The sequence below is a fragment of the Ornithorhynchus anatinus genome, chromosome 6 (genome assembly GCF_004115215.2).
Source record: "Ornithorhynchus anatinus isolate Pmale09 chromosome 6, mOrnAna1.pri.v4, whole genome shotgun sequence".
Lineage (NCBI taxonomy): Eukaryota > Metazoa > Chordata > Mammalia > Monotremata > Ornithorhynchidae > Ornithorhynchus > Ornithorhynchus anatinus.
The window spans coordinates 31,157,647-31,179,459 of NC_041733.1; the positions used below are offsets into that span (position 1 = coordinate 31,157,647).

Here is a 21,813-nt window from a genome sequence, read left to right on the forward strand (position 1 = left end):
CTGCCTATTCCCTCTCCTCCCATGGTAGCCCCATTTCGAGCAATTAATAAATCAATAGTATTTAGTGAGCACTTACTGTGTGCAGAGCACTAAGCTAAACTCTTAGGAAAATCCACCAGAGTTGTAGACATGTGATAGACATGATCCCTGCCCAGAAGGAGCTTACAGGCTACAAGGGGAAACAGGCACTAAAATACATTATGGAAAAAGGAAATAGTAGAATAGAAGAATATTTAAGTCTGGGGCTGGAGAAATTTTCAAAGTGCTTAAGGGGTACATAGCCGCGTGTATAATCAATGCAGAAGGGAAGACAAATAGGGCAAATAAAGTGCTTAGTCTGAGAAGGCCTCTAGGAGGAGATGTGATTTTAGGAAGGTTATGAAGTTGGGGAGAATGGTGGTCTGCTGGTAATGAACAGGGTGGGAGTTCCAGGCCAGAAGGAGAATGTGGACAAAGGATTAGTGGTGGGTTAGACAAGACTTCGGTAGAGTAGGTAGGTTGGTGTTAGATGACCGGAGTGTGTTGGGGTTGGGATGTAGATCAGCGAGGTTACTGAGTGCCTTAAAACGTTCTCTTTCTTTCTCTTCCTCTTCTCCATCTTGCCTTCCGCTTCAGAGGTTGGGCCACAGATAAGTTTTCAGGGCTGAAAAAGCTGCTCTTTTCTCACTCTGCAACTCTATTCTAAGGGCACCTCAGAGCCGCCAGAGTTCCCACCAATTCCACAACCCTCACTACCAGATTCACTCTGCCCCAGGACCCCTACCAAAAAGTGGAATCAGTGCTCTACACTCCAGTGACTCTCTCTGAAAAATCTGCAGAGAAGCAGTCTAAAAAACACCTCAGTAATTTCTATTAAAAAAAAAACCCACAACAAATCCCATTTTAACACCAAATTTTAAGACCTAAAAATAAAACAACAATTATTGCCTACACTAGGGATTTTCAAAAAATCACCAAATCCATACACTAACCATGTGTGCCTCAAGGCAGAATGGAAATGGGTCTCCAATTAATCTCTTTGACACCATGTGGGTTTCCAAAGAGACCTTGGCCCTTTTTACTCTATTTCAGATCTCGAACTATTTCTTACTCCTCTTTTCCCTGACTTAATCAAGATTCATACTGGCATGACCCTTATCTGGGAAATTGAAGCTGCCTAGAACAAATTATTTACAAGACCAGCAAAATAAAGCACTGGGAGTACAAGACCACATCAGAAACTGTCTGTTAAATTAGTAACCAGCTAGCCCCATTTTCCAGCATATTTTCCAGGGCATGGCAAATCATGAATTACCCTTAAAGAATAAACAGTGAAGCTTCTCATGTAGGTCTTCTCCAACTACTCTATAATGAGCCTATAGCAGCCTGATTTGTCCAATCTGTAAATGCCCAACTGATATTCATGGAAATTTTATTGCTAATACGCCTTCCAGAGGAACATTAATCTCTTCTGAAATCCCATAAAGTTAAAGGGTTTAGTTCCAACATCCTTAATAATGACTTTAAAAAATTAAATCATCTTTTCTCTTCCAAAGATGGGAGTCATTTTTCTGCTCATCCAACATTCAGTGAAAGCTCCATTAAATGAAGCCCCATCCTCCTTTTCAATCCTAAATTGAGCCTGGTCCTGTAAAGGGGAGGGGGCTGCTTTAGCCTGAAACAGGTCTCCTTGGTCCCAACTAAGAACTGATCCATATCATGCCCACCAAAGGTGCCGGGAGCCTGGGGGGCGGGGAGGCGAGTGGGGAGGAAATACGAAAAAGAGAAAATGTCACCATTTTCAAGGCTTTCATCTTGATATCACTCACTACACTTTTCAAGGGGATAGTAAGTTTTTAAAGGTTAAAGTTTCTCATTCTAATCTTAACTTTGGATTCTGTCCACTTTGTGAAGCCACCAAAGCTTCACCTTAGTTATCCTTTAACTCAGCAATGGAGGGGATTCCATCCTGCTTGCCACTGTCAGTTACACCAGTTTGGTGAAAGAAACAAGGTATGCTATGTTAAAGTGAAAGCCAGATCAATTTATGAAGGCCGGTGCTTAACTGCAGTACTATATCCAGCATTAAGAAAACGACCAGGAAATCCAATTAAGCAATTAGAATGAAATCCCTAGAACAGACATTACCCTTATAAACATTTGGAATGTTTTGTTCATTCATTATCTGAATGTACAAGTATATAAAACAGGAAAAATATTGGAAGAAATGCTCTTTTAGATCCCTGGACTTCTTGCTAATTCTTGATATGTCTCCTGTCCCCTTCTCAGCATACCTATGTGTAGTTCTATTTTCAACACGCACTTCTTCACGAACAAAATTGTTGCCATTTGGGCTGTCAGCCAGCGTCTCCCATTTAATCCTCGGTTGTATCAAATGAAGATTCAAAATGTCTTGAGTAACCCTTCATATTTTCCTTATCAAACCCATTTCTGGTCGTCTTTGCTTATCTAAAGTTCCAGGGGTTAATGCATCAGGAAAAATTTAATATCTCTAGTAGTTGGTTTCTTTTGCCTTTCAGTACCTGTAAAATATTTATACCAGCTGGATTTCTTAGTTTCCTTCTATCTTGCTAGAATCTCTGAAATGCATGCCAGGATATGATACTCGTTATCTTGCTGAATGCACATGAACCTTTAATTAAATCATAAGATGACTTCAGGGGTGGTTCAGAGTCCCCAGCTCTACACAAAAGTACCGTCTGGTAAATCCGAAATCTTTTCAGCTTTGACTCTGTTTTCTTATAACTGTGAGGCAGACTAGATTTGTAGAGATTATATGGTTGACTTAACCAAGTTTAGAGAAATAGGCCCATTAATGCAGCTTTTGAAGAAACTTCCATTTTCTACATCACAAGGCATGATTTTACAATCTTTCAGTACGGACATTAAAATTTCTCAGATTCTACCAAGCTGCCAAATCACACAGGGTGTGAAAATCCAGAAGTTCCTCTAATTGCTTGTAAAATGCAATTGCCTTCTCAAACTTTTTCGAAAATGGAATTATATCTAACTGTGATCAGCGAGGGTAGTCACTTTTTTCTTCCATTTAGTTGATGATGAAGGGACAGGGACCATGTCTAATTCCCACCTGTGTATTCTTACCCAGCACTTAATGCAGTGCTCTGCCCACAGTAAGAGTTTAATACTATTATTACTAATGAAGGAAACAATAATTTAAAAAAACACTCAAGAGTTGAAGCAAAGATTTCTAAATGATGCAGCACATTTGTTCCTTTGTCAGTGATACTTATCTTTGAGCTTTGGCTCCTCATTTTCTCTCATGCTATTTCAAACCATCTTACACCTCCAAAGCTGCTGTAGTGAAGAGGCTTACTTAAAATGTCAATAAGACACTCCAGCCAAACAAGTAGCTAATGCTGAGAATCCCACTACCACAGTAACAAAACAAACCACCTGTTCTGCATATTTTTCTTGATTTTGATACCTGAAAGAACAAGAAACCATTTTTTCTCCTTACTACAAGTGAATCCATTGCCAGTTAGCATAAGAAAGAATAGTAAAGTGAAGGTTTGGCTGTCATTCATGGCCCAAGGGTGACTGAGAAGCCATCGGTGCCAGAAAATAATTCTAGGCTTTAATTATAAAATGAGCCAACAGGAAGAATATGGAACAATTAAAATAGCTAATCTTCCAGGGATTTACATGCATGAACTCATTTCATCTTGAAAAATCTCTTCTGATAAAGGTGAAATGATTTCTATTTTGCAGATGAGGAAACTGAGGAAAATGGGTTCTGGAGGCAGCATTGAGATCCTCATTCTCTTAACTCCCAATTCATCATTCAGACATTCAAACCTCAACTCCTCATCTAAATGTACAATCACTGCATTTGATTTGTTACACCCAGATAGAAGTAGTCAACTTCTTTTTGGACAGCTGTTCTGTGATCTAAGCTGTCCAACTGGAGAGTCTTTCTCCAGCAGGGCATCTGTCTGGAACGTCGACTCAGATAACCAATACACACAGCAGAAATTTGAAACACAATCTCAACCTCCAAATAGGTGTGTTAACCTCCACTAGTTATTACTTAAATCTATAAGTAATCAGCACACAATACCAACCTCCCCACAAGAAAAATCTCATGGCGCGAGCAGTCAGAGTCTCATCATTTCTGAGAACAACATGAATTTCAGACACAAAGAAAAGAATTGTGGCTAGATATGTCTAGATGACCCCTTATTTGAAGACTGCCACTTCCATGATTTCCAGACATACCAGAACATATGTTGAGTTTAATCCGAGTTACTATAATTTAATCAACTTCGGGAACATGCGACTGGGAATCAGGACACTTAAGTTTGAGTTTCAGCTCTGCCACTACCCAACTTTCATGTGAATGGGCCTCAGTTTTTCAGTAAAATGGGGAGAAAAATACTGACAGTCCATGTCCGATCTCATAACCTTGTACCTATCACAAAGCTTAGCACACAAGCAACATTTAATCGATTTCTATTCCTATTATCTGAATAGTCTTAGGATGGCAACTAAAACATGCTAAACCTACAGGCTGTGAAGGTAAATCTTTGGCCTGGGGCCTTCTTTTGCAAGCAGATGGCCTTTGTGCCAGGATCGTTGGAACATACAACTTGTACAACCTTTTGGAAGGCTGTCCTCACCTTATCCTTGACACCTAAATATTAGACTTCTATAGAATATATTTGCTTAACCAAACTGGACAGAATAAAAAATCTGAAGTATACCTTGGTTTGGATTTGAAGACAATATCCTGACAAAAAATTCCCAGAAATCAATAAGACTCGCATTTGGCTCACTCCCATTCACTTACCAGTCCCCTAAATGATACATTTTCTTCAAGGCATAGCTTTTCTCCCTACATTTAGTGTTACCAACCAGAAGCTTCCATAGTCTTTTCTCCAGGTAGGGAGATTTCTTAAAATTTGCTACTCAATTTCACTCATCAGTGAGGGACATGAATATGACAGAGCCATCTTTATCTTGATGGAGAATGGGGATCGTGTATGCTTTCTTGACAACAGGTTTATCATCTTTGACGTTTACTGTCTATTCTGAATCACAGGGATAAAGGGTCTGTGTAAAAACAGAAAAGGCTGGTTACAATCGATATCTCTCCCAGCAGTCCGTTATTTTTCAAAGGCACCATTTTCACTATTTTACAAGAGTCTTAAAGAAATCACCAACATCCATCTTTCTTCTCTCATTTTTCACGAGGTAGACTGACAAATCAAATAGTCATTCATAGTTTTCCTTTCCTATCCTCAGGAAAGGAGGCAAAATGTTCAGATTTTGCTTACTTCTAGTCACAGACATGATCTCAAATGTTCTCTCCCATCCCACCCCCTTTTCTTTTCCAGGTGTAGAGAGGTCACAAAAGAGGAAGAGGAAAATTATAATAGCTTCATAAGAATGACAACTTTTTTAATTCCTTAAAATAATTCCATATTTTAAATCACAATTTATTTAAATAATTGGCTGAAAGTTGAATTATGGCTTCCCGGGTGTTGGAAAATACTAAATAAGGTGAGGGTGAAGAAGAATTATAGCCAACTTTGGGAATGGGCTTACCCTTTTCTTCTTAGTTAGAATTCTTTGGCTCTCCCTCTATTCCTCCTTCTCCCACACACACAATCCAAAATACCTTCAGGTCATCAGGGAGATCTTTGGATATTTCATCCCTGAGGTTTTTGCCCCCTATCTCACATCATTTCTCTCCTACAACCCAGCCTACATACTTGGCTCCTCTGGTGCTAACCTTCTCACTATGCCTCATTCTGGACTATCTTGCCACTGACCCCTAGCTCATGTCCTGCCTCCAGCTTGGAATGCCCTCCCTCCTCTAATCCAACAATTACTTTTTCTACACTTCAAAGCCTTATTGAAGGCCTATCTCCTCCAAGAGGTTCCCATACTAAGCTCCACTTTTCCTCATCTCCCACTCCCTTCTGCATCACCCTAACTTGTCCCCTTTGCTCTCCCATTCTCCCACAGCCTCATAGCATTTATGTATACATCTGTAATATTATTTGCATTAATATCTGTTCCCCCCCTCTCTAGACCAGGAGCTTGTTGTGGGCAGGAAATGTCACTGTTTATTGTTATACTTTCCCAAGCCTTTAGTACAGTATTCTGCACACAGTAGGCACTTAATACATTTGAATGAATTAATGGTTTTATTGTGCTCTTACTGTGTACAGAACTCTTTTCTAGGCACTTGAGCATGTTCAATAAAGTAATTTAAAACTAGAGATGCCACCGATAAGCCATATTGTTCCATATCATTTTATGCTTTCAATTGCCAAATCATGATTATGAAACTCACTGACACAATCAGATTCAGGGGCAATCCATCTGACAGCTTCATCATGAAAAATATTAAATTCTTCTGGGTCTATTTTTAACATCCACCCCCAACTTAGAAAGAAGATCTGAGCTACCCTGGGAAAAACAGAAACAGACTGGTGAGATATTTTGCCTCCTGCCCTGGAGCACCTGAGATCTGAACAACCTTGGTGGTCTCAAATAATAAGTGTTAGAAAAACACCAAAATGTTACCGTATTAAGGGAACACTACATCATTTTCCAATCCTAACAGAAGAATAAAGCTACAGGACACAAACCAAACACTGGCTCTGGGAAGAGAATTTTTGAAAGTGTCAACGAGCAAGGCCCTTTCCTCTTACTCAGGTAGGTGTACTGTTAATCCATTATTTAGGGACCTTATAGCACTTCACAGCTTTTTCCAAAACAACAAACCCAATTAAACAGGTATGCATTTATCAGGGTGCCTATTGAGATTCTCTGGCATTAATTCTTAGGCTGGCCAATAACGCTTTACTTGTTTTATTCTGATATATAGTATATTTTACTGATTAAATTATTCTACCATCAGTATGATTTGTGGGAGAAGGAAGAAGTGCAACCTTCTTGATTCCTTTTAGAGATATGGATTAGTGTAGATCCCTTAACTGCAAATTTGAACAAGAATTACTCTCTTTAAAGGAAAATGCTGTAATATGCTAGTAGCATTGATATTCCATAAGTTTAGTAACATATAACCTCAGCGGTCAATAGCGAGAAGAATCAATCTCCTGAAATTTGAACAAAAATACAATACAATTGAGCCCTACCCATTATAAAAATTCAAACTTTCAATCTAAATTAAATCCAATTAGGGGTAATCATAGTGGATCATATTAAACTAATTCTTGGACAGAAATGATTGCAATCTTTAATGGCTCCATAGAGCAAAAAAAATCATTTATTTCAATTAGGGAGACCTATAACCAATACCTAAAGGTCGCTTAACTGCCCGGATGGCTATTTCAATATTCTGTCTGCACCAAAGCTGAGGGTTCTAAAGTGAGAGCTGACTGTGATTGAGCCTCAAGATGTACATCACATTACACTGAGTAATCCTTTAGCTAAGTAACGATGGCAATGATTACCTCTCTCTGGGTAGATGTAATATTACATTTCAGGATTTGGGTGCCTAACTACTTTTCTATTATTATAGCTCTTTTTTGTACTTGATGTATTCTAGTCAATGGCTTTGTAATTTCCCTAGTAACTTGTGTGTCTGTAAGAAGCTCTCTTAATGACTCTCCCTAACCCCATCCTCTTCTGATAAGAATGGACAGCTGGCAGGCATTTGACCAAAAAAAAAAAAATTCCATTTTGTTTTTTTACTTCTGAATTCCCCTGCTAAATGAGAGAAAAATTATAATTTTGTCATTTTTTAAGCACAGGAAACAAGCAAAGCACTAAGGATCATAATTAATAACCAATATTTGGCACAATGCATGCTTCAGTTAACAATGGTGTTAAAAATGGACAAAAGAACAGCAGAATCTGCTTCTGAGGACACCCAAACTAGTGCTGGGCCACCGACGACACCCAGACCTAGCAAATGATTCCTAATGTGAATTGTTTGCTAAAGGAGAAACTGAGTGAGAAAGTGAAGATGATTCACTGCAAACCATCACTACAAATTAAAGGCAATTTAAGTGACATCCTTCTATGAAATCTCTCATACCTTCCATCTAATTGTTTTAAAGGATACAGTTACACAAAGTTGCATACAATGCCGTATCCCAACTAAAAACTGCAAGTCAATTACCACAGAATGACCCAGCCCAGGGAAATGCATTTAAAAGGAGGAGGCTCTTTTTGAAAAAAAAAAAACAAAACATAATAGTGAGACTAATGTAAAAACATTGCTAACACAAAAAACAGTATAGTAAGGGAGATACTTTGGGCAGACACAATGTAGTCAAGACAGTGGGGTCCTTGAAGATGCCACAGATGGTGAAGTTCACCTATGAGGTGCATGTTTGGCTGGCGAGGTCAAAGGATAAGTTACTTTTTCAATATGTCTCTCTCTCTCTCTCACACATACACACACCCACCTCCCCAACCCCCCCCCCCCCACACACAGAGTCATGTCCTGAAAATGAAGACTATAAATCATTAAACAGATAGAGGTTGCCTACTCACTAGACGGTTAGGTCCTTAGAACAGTGCTCTGCATACAGTAAGCACCCAATACCACTGACTGAGGCTCCTTCCTCCCCGCCCCACAGGTAATGCTTGCTGATGTGTGAAAGCCACCTACAGTGAATCCTCTGCTGGGTAAAAAATCAAGGATTATAGATCAGACAGAACCTTCCTTTTGAGGTACTGAAACAACCTAGCCACATCTATTCATCAAACCTCAGATTACGTCAGAAACAGGCCAACACCTGCCCATTAATACCAGTCCTCTATTACATGGCCCTTCCCCTCCCGCAATCCTCAATAAACAACCACCACAGTGAATAAGTGCTTATTATGCACAAAAAAGTGTTTGGATGGAAAACAAATGAAGGAAAATATTTCTGGCCTTGAGGAGTTAACAATCACCGTTATAAGCACTTAATAAGTGTTGGGTACTGAACTAAGCACTTGGAAGAGAACTATTCAATGCCACAGGTGGGCATGATCCCCGCCTTCAAGACTTCAAGAAGTTTACAGTCTTACAGTCTACCACTGTTCTCCCCAGTTGCTACCAAATGAGGATTGCTGGTACATTCCTTCCCTACCCCCTACACTGTATCCCAACACCATGTTCAAAACTGGAGGCATCATCTCACTGCTCCCTGATAAGCTGACAGGATGCAAAAAATTGAAACAATAGACCATGATCTATTTGTAGTGGTGTTAACACTATTATGTACTGCGCTAGCTGACAAGAGAGTTGTTTTCCATTAAACTTCCCAAGAAGCTTCATGCATATTTAGCTCCATGGCATTTTTCTCATACTCTCACTGAGGATTCTGGGGGCAATGCCCCTGGCCATTATTCACCTGGGGAAGCTCAAGAAACTCAGAAATGGATGCAGTGAAGCCAAATGCAAGAAGATAGGTGTTCCTCCAGACAGTAAGTTAGTTTCAATGTTGTCATGGGACAGGAGGTATGGGAGGTACGGACCTAGTTAGGCATCTATCCAAGGTAACAACTGAAGTGACAGCTTCAAAATGCTGTTTTACCCACAGCCACCATCACCTTTAGGAAAACAGACTGTTTCTACTTAAATCTCTGGATCGGTTTCATTTCTTTTAATTAAATATATGTCATATTGGCATTCGATACCCATCGGATAAAATGAACTTATTAATCTATAAATGGTTTGGAGAATAAAGGCAAAATTAAAGTCCATGGTATTATCACTTATAATGGATGCCTGACCCTCAAATTTGAGTCACAATTCTAAAGCTGAATATTCATTCAATCATATTTACTGAGCACTTACAGTGTGCAGAACACTGTACTAAGTGCTTGGAAAGTACAATTCAGCCACCAAGAGAGACAATCCCTACCCAGCAACGGGCTCACAGTCTAGAAGAATAGGCACCAATCTCTCCTTTCCACCCTGTCTGCAGTAGTAAAAAGTCTGCAGTGGGTTTAAAGCTGGTAAAAACCTGTACTTCAGAAGTACAGCAAGAGTTCAATTCTCTACTTCTGTTTCTATTTGGCTGTGAGGTCTAGAACAAGCTAGAAATGCCTTGCTTTCTCAGTTTTCCTAGCAAGGGTGTTAGAGAATGTATTTCAAAAAACCTGCTTTAATAGAATCTTACAATAAAAATAAGGTATTAGCATTCATGGAGGTGTCCTCGCTCCAGGAATTCAAACACAAATATTCATAGTCGGGTCTGTTCCTCTTACTCCTGGATATTACCCCTTTAAATCACCTAGAACTTAATATCTCTTGTACAAAAGGGATTGATTAAAGAGTCCCCTTTCAGGGTAACTACTGCTTGCTAGGTCTGCTGTTAAATCAGCAGCTCATCAAATGATCTGATGCTAGGATGTAACAAGTTTCTGATAGAGTTGTGCTTCCTCAGAGAACAAGTGTTTTTTCATCACCAGCTTAGTCACCTAATTTGACTGAAATCTAAGATCTTAATGTATCAATCTTATTCATTCTCTTGCCAGGACGTAAGAAATTGAAGCAATAAACCACAACCTGTTTGTAGTGGTGTTAACATTATTATGTACTGCGCTAGCTGACAAGAGCGCCGTTTTCCATTAAACTTCAATAGAAGCTTCATGCATATTTAGCTCCTTGGCACTTTTCTTATTTTCTCATTGATGACTTGTCTGAAAAGTTGACCTTAAAAAAAAATCATCTACACTGCATCATTTTTTAACAGTGAAAATTATGGCATGTTGATTTAGCAAATGGCCATTGTCTTTTTATTTGTTTTTTTTTTTTTTAACTTCATGTAACTTGATGTTGTATTGATAGAGAAAAGCCAAACTTCCTACTGAGAGAGACAGAGAGCTGGACCTGAAATCTACTCTCTGGAATAGGGATTACAGGTTCCCAAGCACTGGCTATTACTTCAGTAACTATCAACATGTTTTAAACTGGAAGAGGTTGGAAGGGAAATCAGTGGTTCTTTTGTTCTGATCGAGTGGTTTGCCTCTGATTTTAAAGTCTTTGTAGTGAAAGTGGGCTCTCTCCTGCTTTCATCAATAAATACACATTTCCTCAAATAGGAGTTTGGGAACACCCAATTAGACGAGTCTTTTCACATCAGTACTGTGATGGTAACTGATTGCCCAACCTACTAAAGAGCAGGGTAAAAATGAATATAAAATAGTGTGATTGAGACAGAACATAATTTACTAATACCCTGACTTATTTCCCCCTGTCCCTCATCTGGAATTGTTAGACATGTGCTGTATGCATTCAAAATAGAAATACCTTTTCTACAGCCGATCCTGCCCTTCTGCTGCTGTGAATGGTCCGACGTGAACTGAGGTGTCCTAGAAGTGAAGGAAAGTACTGGTGAGTTTGCAAAATTAATCATTTCATGCAGGAGTGGGTAATTTTTCACTGCTCATAGATGACGGGAGTATAGCTACATAGCATTCATAAAATGAATAAACATTTTCATATCTACGTCTACATCATAAAGGTAAGCCACATTTACACCGGGAAACATCTTACAACCTGAATGTGGTTCAAGAGTGGAGAATGTGAAGGTTATCCTTTCAAAATGAATGAATGAGGCAGAAGAGTAAGCTCTACTAATGCACAAAGGGGTTTCCTCTGTGCAGCTGGATGTGATTACCAACTACCATATATCACTCAAGTATTGCTTTTAAGGAGGTAACCATAACCCATAGGGATCAAGTTAGGGAATTTGCAATTCGTCATCTGTATTTTGGAGTCTGAAGCATTATCCTGCCCTACCCCATTAAATGCACCCTCTATCACAAGTATATCTTTAAATTAGTTAATAATATGTAACACATCTGGTTTCAAAATGGATAGTTGCACTGCATATTGTAGAATTATATTTCTAAATATCTCAGACTATCTAGAATTGCAGTCTTTTTTCACCGCCTCGGCTATCGCAACTTGAACCATTTACCAACGGTTTCATAGGTTGTATTAGAACATCTGCCACCTTCTTACCTGTGCCTTGTATTCAGGCCAGATAACTTGCACTCCATTAATCTCTCCCCAATCATGCCCTCCAGTCAATTTATGATCTTACTTTCCCCTTCTTTGAACTTGAACTCTGACAGCTTTATAAAAATTGAGCGGCCAAGTTTTGCGTAGAATTTCAGTGGTATTCCCAGCATTGCAAAAGGAGAACTCAATACCTCCTTGCAATACTGAAACCACAAAAATAAAGCAATTAAAAAAGAACAGTAAAGCAACAAACCCTAACCTCCATCACCACGCACCCAAAAGAGAAAAAAATTGAGGGTATGGATGGAAGCATATCCTTTTCTCAGTCACATCTAAGTTGAAAGAAAGGATAATCAGCAAAGATTAAGGAGAAGTAACTCCTCTGTAAGTGATAACCAAGGTAGCAAATCCCTACCATTATCTCCTTTTAAAACAAACAATTCTCTAAACTTGGTTTCTAAGCTGCATGCTTTAAAACACACACAAATACCAATATCCGCAAACAAAAATAGCATTTGCTTTTGCAGAATCGCGATTCCTACCCACTTCTGCATATTCAGATTCCTCTTTGTGCATGGACATGTGAATCTGCATATGTATGTCCTTGATGTTTGGCTGCCAGTAAAAACAATGAGCCTTTATTTTTTTTTTAAAAAAAACTTCCAATCCTTTTGTTCAGCTCCTCAGGATGTTCATTCTTAGCTGATGAAAGCTGATTTCACAAAGTTATCAGGCCAAGTGTCTGATACAGATGGTATGTGCCAATACTCCAAAAGGCAGCATGACAAAATGCCAGATCAGTGTTTCATCCAGCAGAGTTTGCGGGCACCATGTGACCCAATCAGACCCATGACCCTGAGCCAGCTCAAGGGCCCAGCAGGGGCTGGCAGTAGTCTGAGACAGCTTTGGGGCACGTTTTCAAGGCTGGAGGCTGGGCTCAGCCAGATCCCTACTGGGATGAATATAAACCACTCTTCACAATCAGCAAACTGACAGAAGAATGATCTGGGACTCCTTTCCCCATCACATCTGGCAGGCCACCAACCTCCTCATCTTCAAAGCTCTACTAAAATCCCATGTCCAGGAAGTCTTCCCTGACTAATCTCTCATCTTCTCACCCTACTCTCCCTTCTAACTGCCTCATCCATGCTCTTAATCCCACCACTAAGCACTCAGATATACACTCCCCCCTCACCTCCCGCCCAAGATTTATATACATATCTTTATACTCAGTAGCTTCCTTACTTGTAATTTATTTTAAGACTGTCCTCTCCAGTAGACTACAAATCCTTGGGGGCAGGGAGCTTATCTACCAACCCTAGTGTAGTGTATTGTATTCTCCCAAATACTTAGGTCACTGCTCTGCAAAGAATAAGTGTCCAATAAATACTATTAACTGAAGACTATCTGAATGGTCACTTGGCAGCCTGCTTATGGCACTCACCAGGGGTTTCATTATTGACAGCATTGAATGCCACCCTCAAATTCTTCTATTAGATGGCACATTGTACAATCTTACAAAAACAGACAAGTAATAATAACAATTACAGTATTTGTTAAGTGTTATGTGCCAGACACTGTACTAAGTGCTGGGGTGGAAACAAGCAAACCGGGTTAGACACGGTCCCTGTCTCACATGGGGTTCACAGTCTCAATCCCCATTTTACAGATGAGGTAACTGAGGCAACTTGCCCAAGGTCACACAGCAGACCAGTGACAGAGCTAGAATTAGCACCCATTACCTTCTGACTCCCAGGCCCGTGCTCTATCCACTCCACCAAGTAGAAAATGAAAGCCAGCCACCTTATCTTCTGGGAGATGGACTAACAGCTCCTAATCAAACTGAAGGACTACAAAGCAATTGTAATCAATTATATCTATTGTAATGGCCAACCATCTATTTGCCAGCAGGACCTGGTTTAACCACAGATGCCACCTTCAACATCTAGAGCGCGTCTATTACTGTCACCCACGTGCCTTCCATCACCTCCAATGACAAGACTGACTTTCAAGCAGGGATGTCCTCAAAAGAAAGAAATCTCCCATCATCCAGACACAGGTCATTACATCACACATTGCTGGGAAGTGTATGTGAAATGAAAGGTTAACAACAGGGAGGTCAACCATGAGCTGAACGGTAAGCTGGGGTGGAAGAACCCACAACCAAGTAGGACCCAAAGGAAGGAATTAGAGAACCAAAGAAAACAAGCTCTCATTTGATTTAGGGTAGCTGTGGGCAGCTGAGACAGAAGCAGCACCAGACACAGTGCCTAGGGCAACTCCCTCAGGGCAGAAGCTTCAAGAAGATGTCTCCAGGGGCAGAGCTGCACCTGCAAGGTCAACTGAGACATCCACCCAATAGGTAGCAATGCACCACTGAAAGGAAAGAAATATTCTTGACATGCACAAGAATGTATAAGTGAGATTCTTGGCTGGAAATCTGCTTTCCTTTCCCCAAAGTTATACATGGGCTAAAATTAAGTGACTATATTTCCTGGGTTTTAATCCTTCCCTTGCCACTTGCCTGCTGTGACACCAGGTTTTGAAGCACTCAGTCACCTTGCCCCTTCCTACCTCACCTCGCTGGTCTCACATTATGACACAATCCACACACTTCGCTCCTCTAATGCCAACCTATTCAATGTACCTAGATCTCAACTATCTCACCACCAACTTCTCGCCCACTTCCAGCCTCTGGCCTGTAATGCCCTCCCTCCTCATATCGGGTAAATATGCCCAATGCACAATCACTCTTTACACTTTCTAAGCTTTGTTAAAGGATCATCTCCTCCAAGAGGCCCTCCCTAAGCCCTCATTTCTTCTCCCACTCCATTCTGCATCAGCCTCATTTGCTCCCTTTATTCACCTTTCCCTGAGCCCCACAACACCTATGTATATATCCATAATTTATTTATACTGATGTCTGTCTCCCCCTCTAGAATGCAAAGTCACTGTGGGTAGGGAATATGTCTGCCAAATATGTTAAATTGTTATGTTTTACTCTCCCAGGTGCTTAGAACAGTGCCCGGCACACAATAAGCACTCAATAAATACAGTTGAGTGATTGAGCTTCCCCCTGCAGGGAATTAACCTGTCACTAAAGTTCTTCACCCTAAAGACCCCCAGGGAGCAGGTCCCAGCAGGATGAGCGATATTTGTCCAGAGGATATTTGCTGGCCAGAGTGCCAAGGCAGTCTGAGGTGGCAAGGCCAGCCTTCCCGCTTGCCACTGTGGTAAGTTCACTTACCACTTTCCAGGAAGGAACCGAATGATACTCAGATATTTGAACATGGCCCATACACTGTGGAACTCTTGGAGGCCACAGGCAAATATTTCACTAACACAAACAGCATCACTGAAACCAAAAGACAGAAAACACAAACACACACTCCTGTTTACTTGCAAACCACAGGACCATTTTTCACTTGAATGTAACACTGTATAAAAGACTTGTGGTAGTAGCCCCAAACACGGCTGAAAGCCACTGTCAGCAGCAGTATTTTTGAAAATGAAGAAAAAATAGCACACACAAACACACAGGGAATACACGGTTGGAACGACACCACTTTTGGCGGAGAAAAAGTTCATGAAATTCCCAGCAAATTAATGAAGTGAAAATCACATTAATTAATGAAGTCGGCACCACAAAATTAATGAAGTGAAAACAGTTTATGGTACTTTAAAAGAGCGTGTAGGGCTAATTTTCAGAGTAATTGTGCCTGGGCAAATTTAGAGGTTGCCTCCATTTTATCTTATCTACCCAATACAGTATGAGGTATTTAAAATAAAATTTATTTCACTTTAAACAGTATCGATAGGTGATTTCCCTTGGAGACTATAACTCGAAGCTTTGTTTTTCTTCTCCTGGAAAAACTGACAAGATCAAGTCAGAATGAATGATCACAGAATAATGAAAGACGGTACAAGTGATAGAAACACTGATTGACACAATGAATATGTCTGCTTGCTCTGTGATCTTTGTACTTAGGATGTCATACTGGTATCAAGGCAATTGTCTAAAGATTAAGCTGCACGAATGGGACTGAAGTAATTTTGAGAAGGGAATTAGCTCAGAACATTTTGGTTTACCGTAGATTTGGATCCTTTCATTGGCTTTAACCACAGAAACTTGCCAACTGAAGAAAGTTTCCCAATAAAGTTTTAATTTCCTCTTTTACGAGGTGCATAGATGGAAATTTAGTGTCATAACATTCTTCTGCAGTCCCTGCAAATCAAATGACATTCCTTTTATACATATTTGCTTTGTATTTGAGAAAGAAATACTTCTTGGCCCTGGTTTGAATTACAGCGGTGATTAACGGCAGCATGCCATACCATTTCCTCACTCATTGTTTAGTTAGTTCTGTTGGGAATAAAGCCTCCTCTTGATCTGGGTCTTTTGATGTAGGGATGGGACCTTCTACCCCTGTTTGCTGATTGCCAGATAAACCAGGCAGAACTTTTTCCAACTAATGGATGACTCCATTTCTCCTACATTTAGTGATATAATTTCATTTGGGTGAAAGGCACTTATTAGACATTTTTAAAATGTAAAAAAAAAAAAAAAAAGACCATCGCTGTAGTGAGGTTTCTTCGGGATGAGAGAGAATCCTCAAAGCATTATAATTTGAAGGCATGTCAGAGGCTCACCTTTGGAGGCCCAGCAACAGATCAGGGCTGGGGGGGCGGTGGGAATCAATCAGCGATCTGTCAAATGACATTCTTCGGCAATGTTAAACACCAAGGAGGGGACCCTGTCTTCTCAGAATTTGGAAGGGTCATGGAAGGGGAGATGGTGGCCTTAGCCCATGGAGGCCCGGCTTCACAGGCTGCCTCCTTAAGGCAAGTGAAACTTCAACGCTCCCCTCCCAAAGCATAACATAATGCTAGGATTCCCTAACCTAAAGGGTTTCCCTGGGGTGGGGTCTCTGACAAGCCCTTGCATTCTCTTACAAGTGGCTGTTCACTTGGAGGTAACTTCCAACTTGGCTGGGTGCATTTCAATTTTTAGCCATGACAGCCTCACCGCTCCTGCAGTCTGACATTGCATTGAAGGGCCCTTCACTTGCATACTATCTGAAGTTTCTCCTCTCCCCATGGTTCATCCTCTTCTGTGCCCTTTCACCCTGTAATAATAATAATAAAACACTAATTGTGGTATGTGTTAAGGGCTTGCTATGTGCCAACTTCTGTACTAAGTGTTGGGACAGATACAAGATAATCAGGTCCTACACACAAGATAATCAGGTCCTATACAGCCCCTGTCCCAAATGGGGCTCACAGTCTAAGAGGGAAAGAGAACAGGAACCTAATCATCATTTTTCCAGATGAAGAAACTGCAGCACAGAGTTGTTCAGCAATTTGCCCAAGGTCACACAATGGGTAAACACCTGAGCCTCATCACCCTCTTTGCCGCAGTCCCTACTATCTCACTGCTACTGGGGATAACAAGTTTGGTGACAAAAAGTTTGGGGGGAAGTGGTAAGACTATAGGCAGCGTGCCCTGTGCAAGTCCAATAGGGCTGCAGAATAGAAAGAAGGCAGAAGGCCAGATTGTAAAGAAGGGGCCAGGAATGCAGATTAGATGCAGTGCGGAGGCTGGGTGTAAGATCAAAGGCCAAGAATGCCAAATGGGCAGACAACTAGCTGTTGCAAAGAAGATACTGATCACCCAAAGAAGAGAGAAGTCACCGAGTTAGGAGGGGTGGATTGCAAACTTCTATTTGAAACTGGTTGAGACCGGTCAGCAGGGATCCTGTGAGGAGGACAGGAACTATGAGGAGAGCTACCCGCCCATGCTTTAAGCTAGAAATAAGATTATTCAACCTGTATTTGGTCTTCTCACCTGTTACAGATGCGGTTGAGAGGCTCCTTTTGGAACGCACCCAAAGTGAGAGAGAGCAGAAATAAAACTTATGCTTGCTTCAAAGCTGTGACCCTAGTTCTTGGGGCTAACCTGGGAGGAGCTGAGGAGGGGGCATTGCAGGAGCAACCGGGATGGAGCTCAACTGTAACACTCCTGCTGCCAAACTTCCTCCTGGTTCTTGCTTGGGGGTAGAATTCTGTGGATTCCAACTTCTGGGCTATTGTGTGTCACGGAACCTTTACTGTTGATGTCAATCTAGACCTTAAATCTTTGGAGTTCTGAAGCAAGAGAGGCAGAGAGAGAGACAGAGAGAGTGTGTTTGCAATCATGCATGTGTTTGTCACTATAAACTTGGATCTGTACCTTTTAAGCACCTAACATTCAATAAATGGTATTTCTTGAGCACCTATATGCACAGCACTGTACTATGCTTGAAGAGTACAAAAGAGTTGGTAGAAACATTCCCTGGTATTCACCTCAGCCTCAAGACCTACACAATTAAGTATGTCTGTAATTTATTTTTAATGTTTGTTTCTCTGTAAAAACTGAAAGGTCCTTCAGGGCAGGGAACGTGTCCAGCAATTCTGTTATATTGTATGCTCCCAAGCATGTACTACAAGTGTCTGCACACAGTAAGCGCTCACTAAAGACTATTGCTTGATACATAGCGAAATCATTGTTCTGGGCCTCCCGGTGTGCTCAGCCTGCTCTGTACATGGCTGTTTCTATTTTCACAACTGACCATGCAAGTGTATATGGACAAAAAGACTTAGGTCTGTCTCATGAAAGTAAGACCCAGTCAATATGCCCAAATTTTGAATGAAAACCAAACATTGGCCCTAAAAGAAATGTAATATGCTTTCCCTTCTCTCAAAGTTCTACTGGGGGCTAATATATTTCTGATCTGGGTAAAGTGTAGCTGACCCTGAGTAGGGAGCATTTAAGGATAGGATGAAAAATGTGGGTGGGGCAATGGGAAATCTGGGAGCCAAATACATTTTGGAGGGCTAATGATTTCTGAAAACCATGGCTGAGTACTGAAAAAAATTGTCATACTGGATAGTGAAAAAACTGCAAAGATTCCCACTCAATCATTTTAAGCAGGGCAAAAGGGCAATCAAACTTTATGAATAAAGGTTAAACCTGGGTCACTAGGCAAAGTCTGAAGAGATGATCCAAATCTAATTATTTAAATGTGAACCCAGGCAATACAAAAAGAAAAATCATTGAAATTATTTTAGAGTATTTTTTCCATGTACTACTAATAATAATAATGTTGGTATTTGTTAAGCGCTTACTATGTGCCGAGCACTGTTCTAAGCGCTGGGGTAGACATAGGGGAATCAGGTTGTCCCATGTGGGGCTCACAGTCTTAATCCCCATTTTACAGATGAGGTAACTGAGGCACCGAGAAGTTAAGTGACTTGCCCACAGTCACACAGCCGACAAGTGGCAGAGCTGGGATTCGAACTCATGAGCCCTGACTCCAAAGCCCGTGCTCTTTCCACTGAGCCACGATGTACTGTATCTTACATTCTCACACATCAACTCTTCCCCCACACTCTGCCACAGGATTAAACCAAATGATTTGTACTTTTAAAATTCAAATAATTAAACTTAAACTCGCAGTAAAATAATTTTGCAATTTTAAAGAACATACATGCATATTTATTGCTAACCAAGACTCCTGCAAAAACGTTTGTGGTCAAATTAGCATCTTTAGTAAGTAATGAATTCAAAGCATCTAATATAACCCAAAGCATCTAATATAACCCTGTCTTCACCACTTGTCTGATGGGTGACTTCAGGAAAGTCACTTAACTCCTTTATACCTCGGTTTCCTCATCTGTAAAATGGGAATTCGATGCTTCTCTTCCCCCCATACTGAGTTGTGAGTCCCATGTACCTGATTACCTTGAATCTACCCCAGGGCTTAGTAAAATAATAATAATGTTGGTATTTGTTAAGCGCTTACTAGGTACAGAGCACTGTTCTAAGCGCTGGGGGAGATACAGGACAATCAGGTTGTCCCACATGAAGCTCACAGTCTTAATCCCCATTTTACAGATGAGGGAACTGAGGCACAGAGAAGTGAAGTGACTTGCCCACAGTCACACAGCTGACAAGTGGCAGAGCTGGGATTCGAACCCATGACCTCTCCCAAGCCCGGGCTCTTTCCACTGAGCCACGCTGCTTCTCTAAGTATCATGTGTGGCACCTAGTAAGCACTTAATTACCACAATTAGAACAGATTTATACTCATAACACACACATGTACCCACATAACCCTAAACATACCCATCTGCAATACTTGGGAAGACGGGAGCTGAGGTCCAAGTAGCACGGCCTCGAGGAAAGAGGATGGGCTTGGGAATCAGATGATCTGGGACCTAATCCTGTCTCCTCCACATGTCTGCTGTATGATGTGGGCCAAGCCACTTAACTTCTCTATGCTTCAGTTTCCTCATCTGAAAAATAGGGACTTGAGATTTTAAGTCCCATGTGGACTGTGTCCAACCTTATCTCATATATACTCCGGTGCTTAGTACAGGGCCTGGCACAGCGTAAGCGCTTAACACATATTTTTTAAAAATGGGGACTGGGGAGAGATTAGGGGATAGATGTGCACGGAGGTTGGAAACTTTAGAGAGCCATAGACGTGGGAGGGCTGAGGCCATGTTTGACTTCCCAGCCCCTTCAGACTCTGCGTTCAGAGACACCAGCTGTAGGTCACGCATGCTGGTGCCAGGCTACCACTTCCAGACTCAAATAGGGGCAATATCTCTTCAGTTGTGGACTTGCGCATAAATATCACCACGTTTCTTGGAGCCCAAGATAAGTTGGGGATAGCTGGGAGTGAGAGAAGAACAAAAAGGAACAAGGATGGGAGGCAAAGGAGGGAAAGAGCAGCGCAAGGGAGAGGACCAGCATGGCTCGGCTGTGGCACGGGAGTCAGGAGAATCTGGGTTCTAGTCCCAGTTCCGTCACTTGTCTTGTGTGACCATGGGCAAGTCGCTTAACTTCTCTGTGCCTCAGTTACCTCATTTGTAAAATAGGGATGAAGACTACGAGCGCCATGTGGGACACGGACTGTGTCCAACATGATTACCTTGTATCTGATCCAGCATTTAGAACAGTGCCTGGCACATAGCAAGCACTTACAAATACCATTAAAAAAGGGGGCAAGAAGGGAGAGAGGGCAGAAGGAAGAAAGGATATACAGAAAAAGGGAGGTGGGGAGACTTATCAAGCAGCAACACGTGTATTTGCGACAGATTGAGTCAACTGATTATTACTGAAATAAATTATATCGGGCTTGTGTTTTCCGTAGAACAGTGTGAACTAGAAAGGGTTAGATCTGATACCTCTGACACGTGCCACTCCACAGCATTCTGCTAGCATGCCAGACTCTGCCACTGCGTAAGGTGGCCCCTCACAGCACTCGGCAGGACTGGACAGTCCTTTGGCAATCAGGAAGTAACAGATGTCCATTACTTCCTAAAACCTGCGCCAAGAGACCTTGAGGGAAACAACAGGAAATTAAATTCAAAATAAATTGTGGTATTTCTTAAGCACTCACTATGTGCCAAACACCGTACTAAATGCTGAGGTAGATAGGACACAGTCCCTGACCCATATGGGGCTCACAGTCTAAGTAGGAGGGAGAACAGATGACACCTTTTGGACTCAGTGTCATTGGTAAATAGACTTCATCTAAAGAACAATCCTAGCTTCTAGGAAACAGTTGTCAAATAATTTTACTAACTCTGTGTAAAACCTAGTCTGTAAAATTTGAGAAAATTGAGTTAGACATATTTTCTCATATCATTAAGACTTGATTTCTCCTCAGAATTTCACTTTATCAATAGAGTGAAAACTATCAACCTTACAAGGATATACAATATGATGCAACAGTAGCATGCAGCAGAAGCAGCGTGGCTCAGTGGAAAGAGCCCGGGCTTGGGAGTCAGAGGTCATGGGTTCG

The 21,813-nt window shown here is 41.1% G+C and overlaps 1 protein-coding gene across 3 annotated transcripts in view; it reads right to left on the reverse strand.

Annotated features, from left to right (window-relative positions):
* The window catches only part of AFF2 (AF4/FMR2 family member 2), a 626,935-nt gene that overhangs the window by 541,884 nt on the left and 63,238 nt on the right, over nt 1-21,813 (reverse strand). Inside the window, exons 1-2 of one of the 3 annotated variants that reach the window (XM_039912363.1) lie at nt 21,194-21,249; nt 11,246-11,307 (exon numbers count right to left, since the gene is read on the reverse strand). The gene's annotated coding sequence lies outside the window, so the exon portion shown is untranslated. Of the gene's footprint in view, nt 1-11,245; nt 11,308-17,807; nt 17,923-21,193; nt 21,250-21,813 lie in introns of those variants that run through there. The other 2 variants (XM_029067285.2, XM_039912362.1) reach the window with 2 other exon arrangements.